The sequence below is a fragment of the Bubalus kerabau genome, unplaced genomic scaffold (assembly GCF_029407905.1).
Source record: "Bubalus kerabau isolate K-KA32 ecotype Philippines breed swamp buffalo unplaced genomic scaffold, PCC_UOA_SB_1v2 scaffold_70, whole genome shotgun sequence".
Lineage (NCBI taxonomy): Eukaryota > Metazoa > Chordata > Mammalia > Artiodactyla > Bovidae > Bubalus > Bubalus kerabau.
Genome location: NW_026577924.1, coordinates 981,834 through 990,603, shown reverse-complemented (window position 1 = coordinate 990,603; position 8,770 = coordinate 981,834). Strand labels below are relative to the sequence as shown.

At 47.7% G+C, this 8,770-nt stretch overlaps 1 pseudogene; it reads right to left on the bottom strand.

The window, feature by feature from the left end:
- Positions 1–7,803: 7,803 nt before the first annotated feature.
- LOC129641096 (uncharacterized) lies at positions 7,804–7,923 on the bottom strand (annotated as a pseudogene).
- Positions 7,924–8,770: the final 847 nt, after the last annotated feature.

Here is an 8,770-nt window from a genome sequence, read left to right as displayed (position 1 = left end):
AACTTTACTCAAATTGATTTGAAAAAAAAAGCCTAATTCAAATGATTTCTAGCTCTGAAGAACCAGGAAGGGAAAAAAAAAAACAACAGCAAAACCTTAGGGAGGACCTGGAAAAACTACTTTGTCTTAATCAGAAATCGTGCTTAGAATCAGTCAGGTTGTTTTCTACTCAAACTGGGAAAAGAGAGTTTCTGAGCTTACAACAGAAGGTTTTAACCTGGTATAAGCAAAATGTAATGTTAATATGCGGAGAAGGCAATGGCACCCCACTCCAGTACTTTGCCTGGAAAATCCCATGGATGGAGGAGCTTGGTAGGCTTCAGTCCATGGGGTCACTAAGAGTCGGACATGACTGAGTGACTTCCCTTTCACTTTTCACTTTCATGCATTGGAGAAGGAAATGGCAGCCCACTCCAGTGTTCTTGCCTGGAGAATCCCAGGGACGGGGGAGCCTGGTGGCTGCCGTCTGTAGGATCACACAGAGTTGGACACGACTGAAGTGACTTAGCAGCAGCAGCAGCAATGTTAATATGAATTTTTCTAGGGAGAAGATTCATAGTTTTCATCATATCCTCAAAGAGTTTTATAGGCCTGAAAAAAATAAAATAAAAGATGGAAAACAATTGGTTTAAGGAATTCCCTGGCAGTCCAGAGGTTAGGACTCTGTATGTTCATTGCTGAGGACCAGGGTCAATCCCTGGTTGGGGACTAAGATTTTGCAAGCCGAGTGGCTTAGCCTAAACAGATAAATAAAAATTGTTGTGTACACACAACTTCAATCAATTTAAATAGAAGAAACATCAACCATGAATAAATAGCAATAAAAAAGGAAATATGTGATTTTTAACTGAGCAGATCTAGACTCAGTGACCATGCTTTATATATTTGCCTGCTCATGTGTATTTTTATAGCAGCCAATTAATAATACTGTAATGAAATCATTTCTTACATCTTTGCAACTTAGCTGTTAGGAGCTAAGAATGTGAGGGCTCATCTGAACCTCCTTTATTTCCCCTTATTCCAGTGGAGTGGTATCAGCAGGCAACTGCAGGAAGACATTATCTATGGTTTAAAACCCTGAGGCTTTCTCTTCAGCTCTAATTTAAACCTGAGAGGGAATATTACATGTCAAGTGAGAGTCACAAAATTTCAGATCTAGCATTTGGGGGAATCCTCTGTAAGTCCAAAACTAACGGTTAATTAAAAAAAATTGTTTTTATTTATTTGGCTGTTCCAGGTCTTAGTTGTGGCATGTGGATCAAAATATTGTCCGGGTGAATTCCCTGGTGGTCCAGGGGACCTGGGTTCTATCCCTGGTCAGGGAACTACATCCCACATGCCCTAACAAAGACCTGGCTCAGCCAGATAAATAAATAAAAAGAAATCTTTTTTTAAATTGTCTTATATTTGTTGCTATACTTTTTGGAGCCCTGGGTCAGGCAGGCAAATCCTGTGCAGGCTCCAACTCAGCACCACTGCTTTGGATCTGAAACATACCTTCAGAGAGGAAGAAGGCACAAACAAACAGAAACACTGAAGCTATATACTGAAAAATGCCATCCATCTGCTTTAAATATTTTTTACCTTAAAATATTTTGTTGTGCCCCCTTCAAGGACAGGCTTTGAAGAACTCTGGAAATAACAGGAAGTTCTAAGAAAGTCTGTGGTGATGCTATTTTATTTTTTTTTAACTTTTTATTTTGTGTTGGAGTATAACCAATTAACAGTGTTGTGGTAGTTTCACATGAACAATGAAGGGTCTCACCCATACATATACATGTATCCATTCTCCCCCAGCCAGGCTGCCATTGAGCACAGTTCCTTGTGCTATATCATGGGTCCCTGTTGGTTATCCATTTTAAGTATAGCAGTGTGTACCTGCCCAAGTCAATCCTAAAGGAGATCAGTTCTGAATATTCATTGGAAGGACTGATGCTGAAGCTGAAGCTCCAATTCTTTGGCCCCTTGATGCGAAGAGCCCACGCATTAGAAAAGACCCTGATGCTGGGAAAGATTGAAGGCAGGAGGAGAAGGGGATGCCAGAGGACGAGATGGTTGGATGGCATAACTGACTCAATGGACATGAGTTTGAGTAACCTCCGGGAGATGGGAAAGGACAGGGAAGCCTGGCATGCTGCAGTCCATGGAGTTAGTCGGACATGACTGAGGGACTACTTGCAAAAAGTTTCAAAGCTAGTAAGTTTTAGAGCCAGGATCCAAACTGTGTAATGTAAAAAGTTTTGGTTGCAAACAACAGAAATAGATTCTAGCTAATGTGTGTGTGCTGTGTGCTTAGTCGCTCAGTTGTTTCCAACTCTTTGTCGCCCGCCAGGCTCCTCCGTCCATGGGGATTCTCCAGCCGAGAATGCTGGAGTGGGTTGCCATGCCCTCCTCCAAGGACTCTTCCCAACCCAGGGATCGAATTCAGGTCTCCCGCACTGCAGGCAGATTCCTTACCATCTGAGCCACCAGGGATGCCCCTACAAGAAGGGTCTTCTAGCTAATGTAGGTGAAATTTATTGAAGGCTATCAGGTGGCCCACAAAATGGATAAGAAAGGACATGCATGCATGCTAAGTTGCTTCAGTCGTGTCTGATTCTTTGTGACCCTGTGGACCATAGCCCACCAGGGTCCTCTGCCCCAGGGATTCTCCAGGCAAGAATACTGGAGTGGGCTGCCATGGCCTCCTCCAGGGGATCTTCCTGGCCCAGGGATCAAACCTGCATCTCTTCTGTCTCCAGAATTGGCAGGCAGATTCTTTACCACTAGCACCACCAAGGAAGCCCCTCCAAGAAGAGTCTAAGAACAGCTTAACAGTCTACTCAGAGCATCTATGGTACTTTGAATGATCACCTTGGCTGTAAAGCAAGGATAAGCCAGCATCAGTTACCTGGCCTAGCTTAGTCTTATGACTGGGCAAGGGGAGGCCACCTCGATTAACCAACCCAGCAGACCCTAAACACTGAGGGAAAAGTAATCCCTCGTGGAAATTAGAGTGCTTTAATCCAATGAAGACATACATAGGGACTTCCCTGGCTGTCCAATGGTTAGAATTGGATCATAAAGAAGGTTGAGCGTTGAAGAATCGATGCCTTTTAATTGTGGTACTGGAGAAGACCTTTGAGACTCCCTTGGACAGCAAGGAGATCAAATGAGTCCATCCTAAAGGAAATCAACCCTGAATATTCATTGGGAGGACTGATGCTGCAGCTGAAGCTCCAGAACTTTGGCCACCTGATGCAAAGAGCCGACTCCTTGGAAAAGACCCCGATGCTGGCAAAGATTGAAGGCAGGAGGAGAAGGGAGGCAAAAGAGGATGAGATGGTTGGATGGCATCACGAACTCAATGGACATGAGTCTGAGCAAACTTGGAGATAGTGAAGGACAGGGAAGCCTGGTGTACTTCAGTCCATGGAGTTGCAAAGAGCTGGGCACAACTTAGTGACTGAACAACAGCAGTCATGGTTAAGACTCAACATTTCCAATACAAGGGATGTGAGTTCATCTCCGGTGGGAGAACTGAGATCCCACATGCCGTGAGGCCACAAAAATGAAGGCAGACATATACAGTACTGGGTGTACTGTATATTTTCCCCAGTGTATTTTTCTCAATAAACCCAAATCTGTCCATATATAAATTCTTGGCCTTGTCCATTGTACTATTCTACTTCTTAAACATGGTAGCAAGCTAGAGCCCTTGTTAGCTAGATGTCAGAAAGTTAACAGAGGAAGAAGGAGGTCACAAGGGACAAAATGGAGTAGATCAGATTGCACAGTGATTTTATAAATACTTCTTTCTGACCAATATGGTGTGTTCTTAGCTAAGAGTGATTCTGATTTTTCCCGCTTGGTCCAATGAAAATCAAACAGAGTTAAACAGACCTGGGTCTGATTCTCTGTTTCACCACCTACTGTCTGTATAACTCTGGGCAAAGCAAAGTGAGCCTCATTTTCTTCATCTGTAAAATAAGCTAAAACCCACCACCTTACCATATTGTTATGGGTTTAACTGAACAAACCTGTTAAGTGCCTGACATATAAAATACTCCCAGTAAATGTCACTCTCCCGCTAGTCCCTGTCCCAGTGTACTGAAAAAGATTATATGGTATTAGTATTTTTAGTATTCTGAAGATTGTATGATTCATTTCTTCTGAAGACATAGTTTTTCTTACCGAAGAATATTCAGTTATTTCATGATGGCATTTCCACCTCCAAAAAACACAAATGGTCCCAAAATGCAGACAAAGATGAGTACCTGGACACCCCTAAACCATCAGCTTTTGAATGACCGGGTGAGTAATAAGAACTATTGTATTAGTTGAAATCATACTTTGAAGGGAAAAAAAGCATTAAAATTTTGGTAATCAAAACATGAACAGGAATTGCTTAGGATTGTATAGTGGATAAAAAAAAAAAAAAAAAACAAAAACCAAAAAACAAAATGAAGGATTTCTTCAAAAATTTTAATTGAAAAAAACTGAAATACATTTAGAACAAAAATAAAGAAAACTTTAATTGAGCCCCAGTTACCTGGCCAGAGTTGGCAAGAGATACAAAGTTCCTGCTTAGAAAGAAAGATCTTAGGGACTTCCCTGGTGGTCCAGTGGCTAAGACTCTTTGCTCCCAGGGCTGGGGCCCAGGTTCTATCACTGGCCAGGAAATTCAATCCCACATACTGCAACTAAAGACCTTGTGTGCTGCAACTAAGACCCAGCACAGTCAAATAAATTAATAAACATTTTTTAAAGATTTAGGAGATGAGAAGGAAGAGTGTCTACCAGCTCCCCTTCACCTCCATATCCAACTGGTTTTCAGGTTCTGTGAGTCTTCCTCCGAGGTCTCTTCATCCAGACCCCTTTTCTCCTTTGACTTGTGCACATCCAGCTCCACGTTCTCAGTTCACACACTCACCCCCCTTTGCCTGGCACATTGCAGTAACCCCTCAGCTGGTTTCACTGTCTCTAATCCATCCTCTATTCTGGTCCCAGAATGATCTTTCTAAAGTACCAAACTAATCCTATGAAGCAAGAGATAACAGACTGTTCCAAAGAATAAATTCCACCCTACCCACCATGCATAGCACTGAGGACCCCTTCATGTGTGTTAGTCACCGAGTCATGTCCGACTCTTGGAGACCCCATGGACTATAGCTGGCCAGGCTCCTCTGTCTGTGGGATTCTCCAGGCAAGAATACTGGAGTAGGTTGCCATGACCTCCTCCAAGGGATCTTCATGACCCACGGATCGAACCCAGTGTCCTTTATATCACCTGCATTAGCAAGTGAGTTTTCTTTTTTTAATTTATTTGGTTGCAATTTTGTTGAAGCATGTGAACCCTTAGTTGAAGCATGTGGGATCTAGTTCCCTGACCAGAAATCAAACCCAGGCCCCCTGCATTGGGAGCATGGAGTCTTAGCCCCTGGACCACCAGGGAAGTCCCAGCAGGTGAGTTCTTTAACACTGGCTCCACCTGGGAAGCCTGAAAAGCTTTTGTCAAATTTTATGAGAATTTCTAGGGAATTCCCTGGTGGCCCAGTGGCTCAGTCTGTGTTCCCAATGCAGGGGGCTGGGTTCCATCTGCGTTCAGGAAACTAGATCCCACATGCCGCAAGAGTTTGCATGCTGCAGCTAAAGAACCCACATGGCACAACTAAGACCCAGTGCAGTCAAATAAATAAAAATGTTTAAAAATTTCATGATTATTTCTAGATGAGCAATGATAAGAGAAATAACAATTTCTATTAGAAATGATATTTATTTTGTTGTTCAGAACTCCCATTTTATCACCCTCCCCCGCCATTTTTAGTTTGGTTCAGTTAGGTTCTAGTTTGGAGTAAAACTATTTTCAAAAATCTTAGCCTGCCATATGTAAAATAGATAGGCAATGGGAATTTGCTGCATGGCTCAGGAAACTCACACAGGGGCACTGTATCAACCTAGAGGGGTGGGGTGGGGAGAGAGAGGGGCTGCCAAGTCACTTCAGTCGTGTCCGACTCTGTGCGACCCCATAGACGGCAGCCCAACAGGCTCCCCGGTCCCTGGGATTCTCCAGGCAAGAACACTGGAGTGGGTTGCCATTTCCTTCTCCAATGCATGCAAGTGAAAAGTGAAAGTGAAGTCGCTCAGTCGTGTTCGACTCTTCGCGACCCCATGGACTGCAGCCTACCAGGCTCCTCCGTCCATGGGATTCTCCAGGCAAGAGTACTGGAGTGGGGTGCCATCGCCTTCTCCAAGAGAGAGGGGAGGGAGGTTCCAAAGGGAGGGGATATATGCATACCTATGGCTGATTCATGTTGAGGTTTGATAGAAAACAACAAAATTCTGTCAAGCAAAATCCTTCAATAAAAAAATAATTAAAATTAAAAAACTGTCAAATCACTATGTTGTACACCTGAAACTAACATTATATTGTATGTCAATTATAATTCAATAAAAATTAAATATAATACAAATTTAAAAAATCTTGGACCGTGTATATACCCATATGTATGTGAATGAATGTATCAGTACTTAAGACACACACATGGAATTTGCATATGTATACAGCAAACTGATAATAGTGAGTGCACAAGTGCCCAGTCTTGTCTGACTCTTTGCAACTCCACAGACTGTAGGCCTCCAGGCTCCTCTGTCCGTGGAATTTTCCAGGCAAGAATATTAGAGTGGGTCGCCATGCCCTCCTCCAGGGAATCTTCCCATCCCAGGGATTAAACCCACGTCTCTTTATGTCTCCTGCATCAGCAGGTGGGTTCTTTACCGGTTGAGCCACCAGAGAAGCCCAACTATCAATAGTGGTTTCCCCTAAAATGTTGGACAACATGGAAGAGTGGGAGGGAAGTCTGTTGGAAGAGAGAGTTTTTGTTTTTTTTTTTACCCTATACACTGCAATATTTAAGCATTTAAAAAACAAATATAAGTAAAAGCGAGCAAAGAACAGTAATGCTGAGAATTAAAAAACAAGGGTTCCAGATCAGCTATACTAAATAATCTCCAGGGAAAAGACATCCGAGAAGAACGTGAGGAGCAAGCATGAAGGGAATTGGTCATATTTTCAATATGGTGGGAAAATACAAGAGCCGTTGGAGCAGGATGGTGACAGAATTGCATCTGCATTTCCAAACGGTCATCTTGCTCCACGTCACTAATGATTGGAGAGACTCAACTCCAAACGCCAAGGAGGGACCACTTCGCCCGAGTCCGACTGGGCCTCATTGCAATGTCTGTCCACAGCAGATGCTGGAGAAGCTGTGGAGCAAAGGGAACTCTCCTCCACGCTGAGTAGGAATGGGAGTTGGTACAGCCGGGATGGAAAAGAGTATGGAGGTTCGCGAAGGAACTAAAAGTAGAAGTAGCCTATGGTTCAGCAGTCCCACTCCCAGGCATAGATCCACCCCCAGTCCAAGCCAACAAGCCAGATGCCCCGTTTGGGCACATCGATCTGTGCGCGCGCTCGCATGCGCATGCGCGATCGCCTGCGAGGCTGGGGGTGGGGCGGGGGCTGGGGCTCTGGCTGGAGTCGGTGCAAGCCCCGGGATTGCCTGAGGCAAGCCAAAGGAGCCCCAGAGGGAGACGGGACGGCCGGTCGTCTGGTTTCCTGAAAGCCGAATGCGAATGCGGAGGGGCTCGCGGGCCGCGGGGAGGCAACCCAGGTCTGCAGCGGGAGTCGGGGCCCCGGCCACCCACTCACTCCCCCCGCCCCGGGAGGGGCTGGGGCTGCGGGGGTGGCGGGGGGGCGAGGGGGGTGTGGGTCCAAGAATTGGGACGCGGGGCGGGGGCTAAAGGACCTCTTCTGGTAGGCAAAAAAGCCTCCAGCACCCGGAATTCCCAGGTGGTCTCCCATCCAAGATACTAAACAGGCCCGACCCTGCTTAGCTTCCGAGATCAGACGAGATCGGGCGCCTTCAGGCCGGTAGGGCCGGAGACGGACGGGGCCGCCGCGGGGCGCCCTAAGAGCCTTGCGCTTCGCCTCCCTTTCGCTCTGACCTGCAGGTCGGGCCAACGGGCCGCCCCTCTCCTCCGGGGGCCGTGCTGTACTTGAGCCGCACGACCCGCGACCGCACTCCAGCCTGCTGACGCCGGCCCGGCCCCCGAACACCGCCAACACCAGACCAGCAACCGCCTGGCCGGGCCCGGGGGCCCGATGGGCTTCCAGGACCCCCCAGTGACCGGGAGGGCGTGCGTGCGTGCGCGCGGGGCCTGGGGGGTGGGCTGAGGGGTGCGGAGGTCTCGGCGCCCTCCCACCCCCGGCCACTCCAGACCCGGCCGCGCTGGCTGAGCGGGGCCTCCCCCCCCATCCCCTTCGCTGCTCAGGGCCGCGCGACCCCGGAGGTGTCGGTCTTAGGGGCCCGCCGCCTCCCGATCCCCGCGGCCCGGGGGCCTCTGAACCTCCTGCGGGCCTAGGCGCAGCGAATCTTGAGCGCCCAACTTGCCCGGCACCTGCCCGCTGCCCAAACCCACCGGGAGCCACGGAGGCGCGGTCGACCGGAGCGCCTCAGCCCCGCCCCTTTGCCCTACCGAGGCGCCCCCCTTGTCCCCACGCCGCCCGCCAAGCACCCGACCTTCCTGAGAGAGCAGACGAACCACAGGCAGGCACACAGACAGACACACACACTCGCACGCACCCACGCCATGGGAGACAGCTGGCCTGCGCGAGCTCCTCAGCCAGAGCCATAGCACCTGGGAGAGGCCGGGGCCAGACCAAAGGCCCGGCGGACGGCTGTCGGGAGAGACAGAGGCAGAAATCCATGAAGCTTCCGACACAGACTCCAAG